The sequence below is a fragment of the Phyllobates terribilis genome, unplaced genomic scaffold (genome assembly GCF_046119375.1).
Source record: "Phyllobates terribilis strain yellow unplaced genomic scaffold, ASM4611937v1 Scaffold_4__5_contigs__length_816908805, whole genome shotgun sequence".
Lineage (NCBI taxonomy): Eukaryota > Metazoa > Chordata > Amphibia > Anura > Dendrobatidae > Phyllobates > Phyllobates terribilis.
In genome coordinates, this window is record NW_027362764.1 from 312,319,814 (window position 1) to 312,332,596 (window position 12,783).

General features: G+C 44.3%; 1 protein-coding gene and 1 long non-coding RNA gene across 5 annotated transcripts in view; both read left to right on the top strand.

The window, feature by feature from the left end:
• The window catches only part of MTRR (5-methyltetrahydrofolate-homocysteine methyltransferase reductase), a 432,636-nt gene that overhangs the window by 111,004 nt on the left and 308,849 nt on the right, over positions 1-12,783 (top strand). The window lies entirely within an intron of this gene.
• LOC141265377 (uncharacterized) lies at positions 10,857-11,777 on the top strand. The gene is made up of 5 exons (XR_012320083.1): positions 10,857-10,935; positions 11,029-11,163; positions 11,237-11,333; positions 11,404-11,473; positions 11,553-11,777. It is a non-coding gene; the product is annotated as an uncharacterized lncRNA (long non-coding RNA).

Genomic DNA, 12,783 nt, shown 5'->3' on the forward strand with positions numbered 1-12,783 from the left:
TTCAGAAGCTCCTTTCGAACAAGGGGTCCTATGTGCAAATGTAACATCACCTAGAATAAAGTTTTGAGGTGAAAACGGTTTGATTTCAGTTTGTAATAACCTGCTAATGCTTATAATTGCAAAAATGACCATTTTTTTGTTCTTTATTAAAATGAAAAGGTTGAAAACTCTGCTGTGCATAATAATTTGGAACATGCATTTTGAGTGCAGTTTGAGTTTTTTATTTTTTTTTAAATATACTGTTATCATAGGCAGTTTGTACAAAAACCTTTCAATTGTACTCTAATAGTTATTTGACTGGAAAATTACAATGACTGCAATTCATATAGGTAATTTGGGAAAATCTGAGAAAATATTATTTGCATAATAATTTGGAACACTGTGTAGAGAAGCTACTGTATTTTTCAGACTATCAAACACACTTTTTCCGTAAAAATTTTGGAGGAAAATGGGGGGTGCGTCTTATAGTCCGAAGACTATATACCTGTATATACTGCATGGCTCTGTGTGGTAGGAGGTGTGGGGGATGAGCGGGGCACAGGAGGCAGCAGCCGCCTGCAGCAGCCTACTCTCTGCCCGCTACCAAAGAGACTGAATATTCCCTGCTCCCCACACCCATGGGCGTGGAGAGCAATGAATATTAATTTTCCTTAATAGCCGGCACCCTGTACCGCAGCGCGGCTCCTGCTGCCGCTCTGTGGTCTGTCTGCCCGCTATTAAAGCTCATGAATATTCCCATGGGTTGTAGTGAATATTCATGGTCTTTAATAGCAGGCACACTGACCGCAGAGCGGCAGCAGGAGCCGCGCTGCGGCTACAGTGTGTCGGCTATTGAAGACACTGAATGGTCACTGCTCCCCACGCACAGAGTCCGGGCTTGGGAAGCAATGACTATTCCGGCACAGAATCTCACACTATGCGAGGGTGCATGTCAGGGACGCCATGCATGGCTCACACATTGAGAGTGTCAGCAGCAGAGCGGGACAGCGCTGGAGGAGAGAGGAGGGGGAAGTATGTTTATTTTTTGTGGGCAGCGTGATGGGGGGCTCAATGGGTGCCATGCATAATAGCATGGGTGATCAAGGGGTGCCATGCATACCAGGATGGGGGATCAAGGGGTGCCATGTATACCAGGATGGGGTATCAAGGGGTGCCATGCATACCAGGATGAGGGATAAAGGGTGCCATACATACCAGGATGGGGTATCAAGGGGTGCTATGTATACCAGGATGGGGTATCAAGGGGTGCTATGTATACCAGGATGGGGTATCAAGGGGTGCCATGCATACCAGGATGGGGTATCAAGGGGTGCCATGCATACCAGGATGGGGTATCAAGGGGTGCCATGCATACCAGGATGGGGGATCAAGGGGTGCCATGTATACCAGGATGAGGGATCAAGGGATGCCATGCATACCACAAAGGGGCATCAAGGGGTGCCATGCATACCAGGATGGGGGATAAAAGGAGTGCCATGCATACCAGGATGGGAGATCAAGGGGTACCATGCATACCAGGATGGGGATGAGGGCCATGTATATCGGGATGGGATGGGGGCCCTGTATACCAGGAAGGAGGGGTCATACATACCAGGATGGAGGATATTAATAGAATTGGGGGACATTACCCCAATACCAGTGTCAGCAGCAGACCTCCTCCCCCATAAAGGGCATCATGATCACATTTTTTGCTTACATTTTTTTCCCTATTTTCCTCCTCAAAAACCTTAGATGCGTCTTATGGTCCGAAAAATATGGTAAATACATTTAATAGGTAGTTACTCGTACCTTCTGGTCACTTCTAGCCCATTTCTGGCATATTTCTGCTGGTTACTCAAGAGACATACTCATGGAGACAGACCATGGTCATTGACAGACCTGTATCTCTCAATTTCTAAAGCTTTCAATGCACATGGAATAGGCCATGTGTAAGTAGGAGGGGGGAGCCGCAAGGAGAGGATTCACAAACACAGGAGGGGGTAATTAGGAGAAAGGTGGCATAAACTGTTTTGAATAAAGATCAATGAATATGCAGAGCATTGCACATTGGAACATACCTTCAAATGAAACAGATGTTTGTCAGATCAGGGGTGATGGCAATATTGAAGAATATATCATCCAGGTAGGCTGCTGCATACTTCTTGTGGGGAGCTAGGATCTGGTCCATGGCTCTCTGGAAGGTAGCTAGTGCTCTTTGCAACCCAAACTGCATTCTGGTGTATTGGAAACACCCATCTGGCATTGGAAAGGCCGACTTATCTTTGGCCTCTTGGGACATAGGGATCTGCCAATACCCTTTTGTGAGGTCAAGGGTGGTAATGTACCTGGCCGGCCCTAGTCTCTCAATTAGTTCAGCTACCCTGGTCATTGGGTACGAATCAAACTTAGACACCTCATTCAGTTTCCTATAGTCATTGCAGAACCGCCATTCTCCATCTGGTTTCGGCACGAAGACTATGGGACTGGACCAGCCACTCTTGGACTCTTTGATGACCCCCAGATTCAGCTTGTGCTTCACCTACTTCGAGATTACCTCTCGGCGGGCTTCAGGAATCCAGTATGGCTTCCTATTCACTCGGACATGAGACTCCATAAGTACCTCATGGTCTATGACCTGAGTACAGCCCACTAGATCCGAAAACAGGTCCCTGTTCTGCTTCAGCAACTCTCGGCATTGTTGCTTCTGGGCATGTGACAGCGACTCTGCAACCTTGACTTCCTCCACGTCGGTTTCAGTCTTCGTCTTCAAACATGGAGCTTTCACAGGCTCCCTGCCTCACCATGGCTTAATGAGATTGACGTGGTACACCTGGTAGGACTTCCTTCTCACAGATTGGTGGACCCTATAGTTGACGTCGCCAAGCTTTTCAACCACTTCATAGGGGCCCTGCCACTTGGCCAGGAACTTGCTGTCCACCTTAGGTAACATCACTAGTACTCGATCCCCAGGGTTGAAGTGTCTCACCCTTGCTGATCTATTGTACACCCTCGACTGTGCCTCTTGTGCTTTGAGGAGGTGTTCACAATGGGCATCACCTCTGCAATCCTCTCTTGCATCTGAGCCACATGTTCGGTTACACTCCTGTAGGGTGTAGACTCCGCCTCCCAGGTCTCCTTTGCTACGTCCAGAAGTCCGCGGAGGTGTCGACTATATAACAGCTCAAATGGGGAGAACCCAGTAGAGGCCTATGGGACCTCTCTAATGGAGAACAGAAGGTACGTCAGTAGACCGTCCCAGTCCAGGCCGTATTTCTCTACGACCTTCTTTAACATGGCCTTCAAGGTTTTATTAAACCTTTCCACTAAGCCATCTGTTTGGGGTGGTAGACTTTTGTTGTGTGAATTGCAGGGCTCCTCTCTGGTGCTAGAGGACGTGTGCGCATTTGTCTGGAGTCGACTAAAGCTAAGCGATTTTCCCTTGTTTGTTCTCCCTTGTTTTTAGTGTTCAGTGGGTATTGAGTAGAGCTCATCCCCTCCCTTCCTTTGCCAGGGCCAAAACGCCAAGGACAGTCAGGGCGATGTACGCGTGCGGCGATTGGTGAACAACCAATATAGGGATGTTAGTAGAGACGGTGATATTAGATCAGCCTAGGAGGTCTCCACTTCCCCCTTTCCCTAGAGTCTGGGCTCCCTTTCCCTCTTCCCTTTATGTTGCATTAAGTCTTTCCCACACCTTGCGTGACACCTGTTTTTTGTCCGGACAAGCTGGCTTCCTCCCTTTCTCCCACGAGTCCCAAAACAAGTTCCGCCCCATTATAACAGGGTGCAATAGGTCCTTGACTACGCCCACCTCATGGGACTCGACGCCACAGTTTGTGTCTATGACCACTCGGGCCACAGGGTAGTCCTTAGCGTTCCCATGAATACAACGGATGCCAACCTTTTTTCCCAGAACAAGCCACTGAGGAACTGGGCCCTCAGTAGGGTTACCAAACTCGCCGAGTAAGAGAGCAGTCACTTGCACTCAATTTAGTGATACGAGGCATGCCTGCGGTCCCTCGCCTGGTTGAGGAACAGCACTGCAGGCTGGATATGCAAAGTACAAACAGCGCCGTTCTGTGCTGCAGTTCATTGGCTCGTTAGTCATGGGGCAACGGGCAGCTATGTGACCTGGGGTGTGACATCTAAAACATACTATGCGATGGGGTAGGACCTTTGGCAGCAACTCAGACCCCTCCTGAGCTCTAGGACGCCCCCCCATATGTGGCTCTAGCTCCCGTCTTTTGAGTGTCCGCCCCCTTTTGGGAACCCCAGTATGGAGATGCTACGATTCCTTGTTTCCCCAAGGAACTCTCAACCGCCTGGTACCTTTCTACCAACCCCACCTAGTCATCGGCATTACGGGGACCTCCCTGGGCAACCCAGGATTGCACAGACCTCGGAAGGGACTGTATGAACCTTTCTATGAGGACCATAAGGTAAAAAAAGGAGAACATTTTATTTTTTAAATGTAAAATAAAGAATTTGAAAATCATAGAATAATATTTGGCCATTAAAAATGCTGTTTTATGTAAAAATTGAAGTAAAAGAGAAGACCTGCACCATAACACACATGAAAAACACCTTTAAAAAGGATAAAAAACATGCGGGAAAAAAATGGTTAGAAAGTCATATTGAAAACTAAATGGTATCACTGAAAACGTAATCTTCTCCTGCAAAGAACGCAGCCCTTCATATTCATTATCTTTGTATGTGCAGCCCATTTACCCAGCTGAGTTTGAAACCCCTGATCTAGCTCCTCTACTACACATCATATTAAATAAGTGATAGCTTATTTTTTTCACGACTGTTACCCAAGTGCCCCCCAACCCATACATTCGATACTCTGTCTGGTGTATTGGTTGAAATTAGGTCTTGAAGAGTCCTCTCTTGCTGGGTGTTGCACCGCTTGTGAGAGGTAATTTTCTTTTTTGTCTTCGCTAAGTAAAGATAAACAAATAAAAAAAAAATCCAACAGTGGTAAAATGGTGAGGAAAAAAAAGCCTTTCCCTGACCATTTTTTTTGGGGGAAAGGAGGGTTGTTACGGCATTAATTATTTGGCAAAAATGACCGGCAATGTGAGTACTTTTTCCATCAATGGAGCGGTGTGAGGCTTGTTTTTTTATGCGTTGAGCTTACATTTTTATTGAAATCATTTTGGCCTACATATTTTTTCATTTATTTTTATTGCTGTGGTTAATGCAGCTAACAAAGTCTATTTTTATTTTCTGTAATGTGAGACAGTGAGGGGATTCCGATACAAGGGCCATTATGTGTCCCCCAGGACACCCACTGAAGTGCATTGTAATCACAGCCACAGCCAATGCAAAATAAAAGTAACTGTGGACTTTGTCAAGCTATTTGACCAGGTCAGATTTAGGAAAACCTGATATGTGATTTTATTTTTGGAGAAATCTATAGGATTGATAGTGGGGTGGACCTCTCCCTCCACTCTGGGTTTTGGGAGTCGCACATGTCCGTGAAACCTATTTAACCCCTTGAGGATGGAGCCAATTATTTCCTTAAAGCGCACCTGTCATCAGGATTGTGCTCAGTAAACTATATACACTGTCAGGTGGGCGACATTACACTGATTAAAATTATAAATTGATTGATGAAATCCGTCCTGTGGTTCTTGTGTAATCTTTACTTTGTTAGGAGATAATGATATGCATGTGCTCCGAGGCGGCCTGTGTGGTGGGCTCTATCTGGTGCTCTGCTTATATATTCATCTGTATGCTCTTATGGCAGATCACTGTGCCTTCACTGACCAATCCTAATTTTACAATTCTGACCAGTGACAATTTGAGGTAATAACTCTGGAACACTTCAACAGATCCCACTGATTCTGAGGCAGTTTTTTCGGGACATATTGTGCTTCATGATAGTGGTAAAATTTCTTCAATAGGACTTGGGGAAAAAAAATGAAATTTGGCAAAAAGTTTGAAACTTTTGCAATTTTCAAGCTTCGAATTCTTATGACGTTAAATCAGAGAGTTATGGCACACAAAATAGTTAAATTAATAACATTTCCCACATGTCCACTTTACATCAGCAGAATTTCTTAAACAATTTATTTTTGTTAGGAAGTTAAGGGATAAATGTTGACCAGCATTTTCTAATTTTTCCAACAAAATTTAGAAAAGTTTGGGAAAAGAAGGCGCTAAGGGCTCTTCACTAACAGTAGCTGCGAATTTTGGACAGGGAACTACTTGATGTCCTTAAGTGTAAGTATACTAGTAGTTTAGGTATAAATTCGCGCTGACAGTAGTGAGGCGGATTTGAGAGGGAGGATTAATAAATTGTTGCTTTATTGGACCATAGGTTAAAAGATTTTTTTTAAATAGTAGTACAATACAGAGGCTGTGTATTGGTATTTAGACAGCGTTAAAACAATATATAAAAAACAATAAATAGTCAAATACAGGTTAATATTATAAGTTAATAATACAGGCTATCAATACAGTTCGGTGCTCTTGGGGTTCTTTAGAGTACGATGATGCTTTTGGGTGGCTAGGTGGTGTGACTGCGCAGACCTAGTAAGAGAAACAAATAGAGGGGGTAGTTAGGTCTAGTAGGAGGGTAGTAGCGCAGTATTTGTGTTCTTAAGATTACCTGGTGAGATGCAAGGGCGTATCTCTTCAGGACAGATGGTTATAATCTGGTTGGTTCACTCTAGTGGTATCTAAAAATAGAGGATGGGTGGTTATAGTAAGGCAGATATGTGTTGAGAGGTAGGTGGAGTATTGAGTTACCTGTTATTGGATAGGAGATGGACACGTTGCCGGGGGCTGGCTGTGCAGGTGTCCTTGAGGGCTGTTGTCCTTATAGATGAGGTTCCTATAGGGTTTTCTGTGGAAGGACAGTGTATTAATCGACTGGTGTAAACTTAAGGTATTGAAGTTGAAGGGTACTTAAGAGTCACCAGGTTGGAGGATCCTTGTGGGGCTCCTCGGCTTGTGCTTAAGGACTAGAGGTCGATCTAATTGTTCAAGTGTCCATATTTGCCACGTGGCGAGGTCTGATAGAGCAAAGCCGGATCGGGAGTGTAGACAACGCTCTATGGAAAAGGGTGTGACAGTATAAGCAGGGATACTGATTGTGATGCTGTCAGATGGTGGTCTGACGTATAGAACTACTCACCCTTTTTAGTGGACGTACAGTTATATGAAAAAGTTTGGGCACCCCTATTAATCTTAAGCTTATTGTTTTATAAAAATTGGTGTTTTTGCAACAGCTATTTCAGTTTGATATATGTAATAACTGTTGGACACAGTAATGTTTCTGCCTTGAAATGAGGTTTATTGTACTAACAGAAAATGTGCAATCTGCATTCAAACAAAATTTGACAGGTGCATAAGTATGGACACCTCACCAGAAAAGTGACATTAATATTTAGTAGATCCTCCTTTTGCAAAAATAACAGCCTCTAGTCGCTTCCTGTAGCTTTTAATGAGTTCCTAGATCCTGGATGAAGGTATTTTTGACCATTCCTCTTTACAAAACAATTCCAGTTCAGTTAAGTTTGATGGTCGCCGAGCATGGACAGCCCTCTTCAAATGATCCCACAGATGTTCAATGATATTCAGGTCTCGGGACTGGGATGGCCATTCCAGAACATTGTAATTGTTCCTCTGCATGAATGCCTGAGTAGATTTGGAGCTGTGTTTTGGATCATTGTCTTGCTGAAAGATCCATCCCCTGTGTTATCACTGATTCTTGAACATTATTGTCAAGAATCTGCTGATACTGAGTGGAATCCATGCATCCCTCAACTTTAACAAGATTCCCGGTGCCGGCATTGGCCACACAGCACCAAAGCAGGATGGAACCTCCACCAAATTTTACTGTGGGTAGCAAGTGTTTTTCTTGGAATACTGTGTTTTTTTGCCGCCATGCATAACGCCTTTTTGTATGACCAAACAACTCAATCTTGGTTTCATCAGTCCACAGGACCTTCTTCCAAAAATAAATTGGCTTCTCCAAATGTGCTTTTGCATACCTCAGCCGACTCGGTTTGTGGCGTGCTTGCAGAAACGGCTTCTTTCGCATCACTCTCCCATACAGCTTCTCCTTGTGCAAAGGGCGTTGTATAGTGGACCGATGCACAGTGACACCATCTGCAGCAAGTTGATGCTGCAGCTCTCTGGAGGTGGTCTGAGGATTGTCCTTGACTGATCTCACCATTCTTCTTCTCTGCCTTTCTGATGTTTTTCTTGGCCTGCCACTTCTGGCCTTAACAAAAACTGTCCCTGTGTTCTTCCATTACCTTACTATGTTCCTCACAGTGGAAACTGACAAGTTAAATCTCTGAGACAGCTTTTTGTATCCTTCCCCTGAACAACTATGTTGAATAATCTTAGTTTTCAGATCATTTGACAGTTGTTTTGAAGAGCCCATGATGCCACTCTTCAGAGGAGATTCAAACAGGAGAACAACTTGCAAGTGGCCACTTTAAGTAGCTTTTCTCATGATTGCATACACCTGGCTCTGAAGTTCAAAGCTCAATGAGGTTACAAAACCAAAAAAAGTGCTTTAGTAAGTCAGTAAAAAGTAGGTAGGAGTATTTAAAACCAGAAAATGATAAGGATGCCCATACTTATGCACCTGTCAAATTTTGTTTGAATGCAGATTGCACATTTTCTGTTAGTACAATAAACCTCATTTCAAGGCAGAAACATTACGGTGTCCAACAGTTATTACATATATCAAACTGAAATAGCTGTTGCAAAAACACCAATTTTTATAAAACATTAAGCTTAAGATTAATAGGGGTGCCCAAACTTTTTCATATAACTGTATATGGTTCAGATGGGGCTGTATAGCCTAGTAGGGATGATGTTGGCTTGGAGGGTGATTGCTGTCCTGATGGGTGCAGCAGAGGTCTCTGGCTGAGTTAGAGAGAAGTCAAGGTAACAGCCAAGTCCTGAGGAGACAAGTGTACTGGTGTGAGTAGAGGTACAGGTTATGATATCTGTCACGTGTGGCCCGGTTTACTAGGTACTCACAGGATGTGGATAGGTCCTATTAGGGTCTGATAGAGCTTTACCGTCTTGTAGTTTGACAGTGGTGGCTGTCCTGGTGAGGTAGATTCAACAGGAGGCTCTGGCTGGAAGGGTGGTAGCACAGTGTAAGAGGTTACTTACAGTTAGTAGGTCTGCGTGTCCAGGGCCAAAACTACGTGATACAGTCCAGGGGTTCAGTCTGGGTGTGCAGAGGTCCGGAGCAAGAGCGGAGTCCCGGCCGGTGACTGCCGCAGGCTCACGTACTTCCGGGTTGGGAGGGGACGCGCTCCCTGCAGAGAGCACGCGAGAGGTTCTGGATGATGCAGCGTCACGTGGTGCAAGGAGTGCACGAGGTATGGAGGCCTGAGAGCGCCTCCTTAGCTAGTTAGGGACAGATTCCAACGCGTTTCAACAGCTGCGGCTGTCTTCATCAGGGATAGTCCTAGCTAGCTACGTGCTGTCTTTATATACCTTTGAGATGATGGGATAATTGAGGTCTGCTTGTCAGTCATTAAACCCAAACAACTCCGTTTTGCAGTTCAGTCCCTTTAGTCTTAGAGTGTTTAATTTGAATATCCATTCGCTCTCCTTTTTAGACATACTCTTAATAAAATCTCCTTGTCTCCAGTATCTATGTATTGTCTGGGACCAGGTGACCACTAGACCTAGATTCATATTCAGGAAAGCACGCAATCTAGGGTCAATTATAGCACCCACTGTAAAAAATAACAAAGCTAGAAATGAACCATATACCCCATTTCAGCAGAGGATAAAAGACTTTTTCCCATGCAAAAAATGCAAAATGTGCAAATCAATATTAACACAAAAACAAAATATGGTTAGCCACAAGGAAGAGTCATATCCCATTACAGATTTCATAACCTGTACCACCACAGGGGTTATTTACGGGTTACTATGTCCATGTGGAAAAATGTACGTAGAAAGAACAAAACGACCCATGAATACCAGAATAAATGAACACCTACGGAGCATTAAACATAAGTACACTGGCCACCCATTATCCAAATACTTTATGGAGAAGCATAATGGATCTATCAAAGGGGTTAAAGTGACAGGCATACAGACAATACATAGACACTGGAGACAAGGAGATTTTATTAAGAGTATGTCTAAAAAGGAGAGCGAATGGATATTCAAATTAAACACTCTAAGACCAAAGGGACTGAACTGCGAAACTGAGATGTTTGCCTTTAATGACTGACAGGCAGACCTCAATTATCCCATCATTTCAAAGGTATATAAAGACAGCACGTAGCTAGCTAGGACTATCCCTGATGAATACAGCCGCAGCTGTTGAAACGCGTTGGAATCTGTCCCTAACTAGCTAAGGAGGCGCTCTCAGGCCTCCGTACCTCGTGCACTCCTTGCACCACGTGACGCCGCGTCATCCAGAACCTCTCGCGCGCTCTCTGCAGGGAGCGCATCCCCTCCCAACCCGGAAGTACGCGAGCCTGCGGCAGTCACCGGCCGGGACTCCGCTCTCGCTCCGGACCTCTGCACACCCAGACTGAACCCCTGGACTGTGAGTATCACGTAGTTTTGGCCCTGGACACGCAGACCTTCTAACTGTAAGTAACCTCTTACACTGTGCTACCACCCTTCCAGCCAGAGCCTCCTGTTGCATCTACCTCACCAGGACAGCCACCACTGTCAAACTACAAGACGGTAAAGCTCTATCAGACCCTAATAGGACCTATTCACATCCTGTGAGTACCTAGTAAACCGGGCCATACGTGACAGATATCATAACCTGTACCTCTACTCACACCAGTACACTTGTCTCCTCAGGACTTGGCTGTTACCTTGACTTCTCTCTAACTCAGCCAGAGACCTCTGCTGCACCCATCAGGACAGCAATCACCCTCCAAGCCAACATCATCCCTACTTGGCTATACAGCCCCATCTGAACCATATGCTCCACTAAAAAGGGTGAGTAGTTCTATACGTCAGACCACCATCTGACACCATCTGACAGCATCACAATCAGTATCCCTGCTTATACTGTCACACCCTTTTCCATAGAACGTTGTCTACACTCCCGATCCGGCTTTGCTCTATCAGACCTCGCCACGTGGCAAATATGGACACTTGAACAATTAGATCGACCTCTAGTCCTTAAGCACAAGCCGAGGAGCCCCACAAGGATCCTCCAACCTGGTGACTCTTAAGTACCCTTCAACTTCAATACCTTAAGTTTACACCAGTCGATTAATACACTGTCCTTCCACAGATAACCCTATAGGAACCTCATCTATAAGGACAACAGCCCTCAAGGATACCTGCACAGCCAGCCCCCGGCAACGTGTCCATCTCCTATCCAATAACAGGTAACTCAATACTCCACCTACCTCTCAACACATATCTGCCTTACTATAACCACCCATCCTCTATTTTTAGATACCACTAGAGTGAACCCACCAGATTATAACCATCTGTCCTGAAGAGATACGCCCTTGCATCTCACCAGGTAATCTTAAGAACACAAATACTGCGCTACTACCCTCCTACTAGACCTAACTACCCCCTCTATTTGTTTCTCTTACTAGGTCTGCGCAGTCACACCACCTAGCCACCCAAAAGCATCATCGTACTCTAAAGAACCCCAAGAGCACTGAACTGTATTGATAGCCTGTATTATTAACTTATAATATTAACCTGTATTTGACTATTTATTGTTTTCTATATATTGTTTTTACGCTGTCTAAATACCAATACACAGCCTCTGTATTGTACTACTATTTAAAAAAAATCTTAACCTATGGTCCAATAAAGCAACAATTTTTTAATCCTCCCTCTCGAATCCGCCTCACTACTGTCAGCGCGAATTTATACCTAAACTACTAGTAAAATTTAGAAAACCATTTTTTTACAGGCCACATCATATTTGAAGTGACTTTAACGGGTCTATATGACAGAAAATACCAAAAGTGACACCATTCTAAAAACTGCACCCCTCAAGGTGCTGAAAACCACATTCAAGAAGTTTGTTAACCCTTAACGTGCTTCATAGTAACTGAAGCAAAGTGGAAGGAAAAAATTAATTTTTTACTTTTTTTACAAAATGTTTGTTTACTTTAGACCTAATTTTTTTTCAGAATGGTAACGAGAAAAAATGAACCACAAAATTTGTTGTGCAATTTATCCTGAGCATGCCGATAACCCATATGTGGGGGAAAACCACTGTTTGGGTGCACTGCAGAGCTCGGAAGGTAAGGAGCACTGTTTTAACGCAAAATTGGCTGGAATTGAGAGTGGAAACCATGTTGCGTTTGGAGAGCCCACGATGTGCCTAAACAGTGAAAAACCCCTACGAGTGACCCCATTTTGGAAACTAGACCCCTCAAGGAAGCTATCTAGATGTGCGGTGAGCTCCTTGAACCGCCAGGTTCTTCAAGTAGTTTATAATGTAGAGCCGTGAAAATAAGAAATCACATTTTTTTCCACAAAAATGTACTTTTAGCCCCAATTTTTCTTATTTCCACAAGGGTAACAGGATAAAATTTGTTGTGCAATTGTTCCTGAGTATGAATATATCCCATATGCAGGAGAAAACTATTGTTTGGGTGCACGGCAGGGCTTGGAAAGGAAGGAGTGACGTTTGGAACAATGACTTTGATGGAATGGTCTGCGGATGTCTTGTCGCTTTGGAGAGTCCCTGATGTGCCTAAACAGTGGAAAATCCTGACAAGTTACCCTATTTTGGAAACTACACCCCTCAAGGATTTTATCCAGGGGTATAGTGAGCATTTTGAACCCACAGGTACTACACAGAATTTG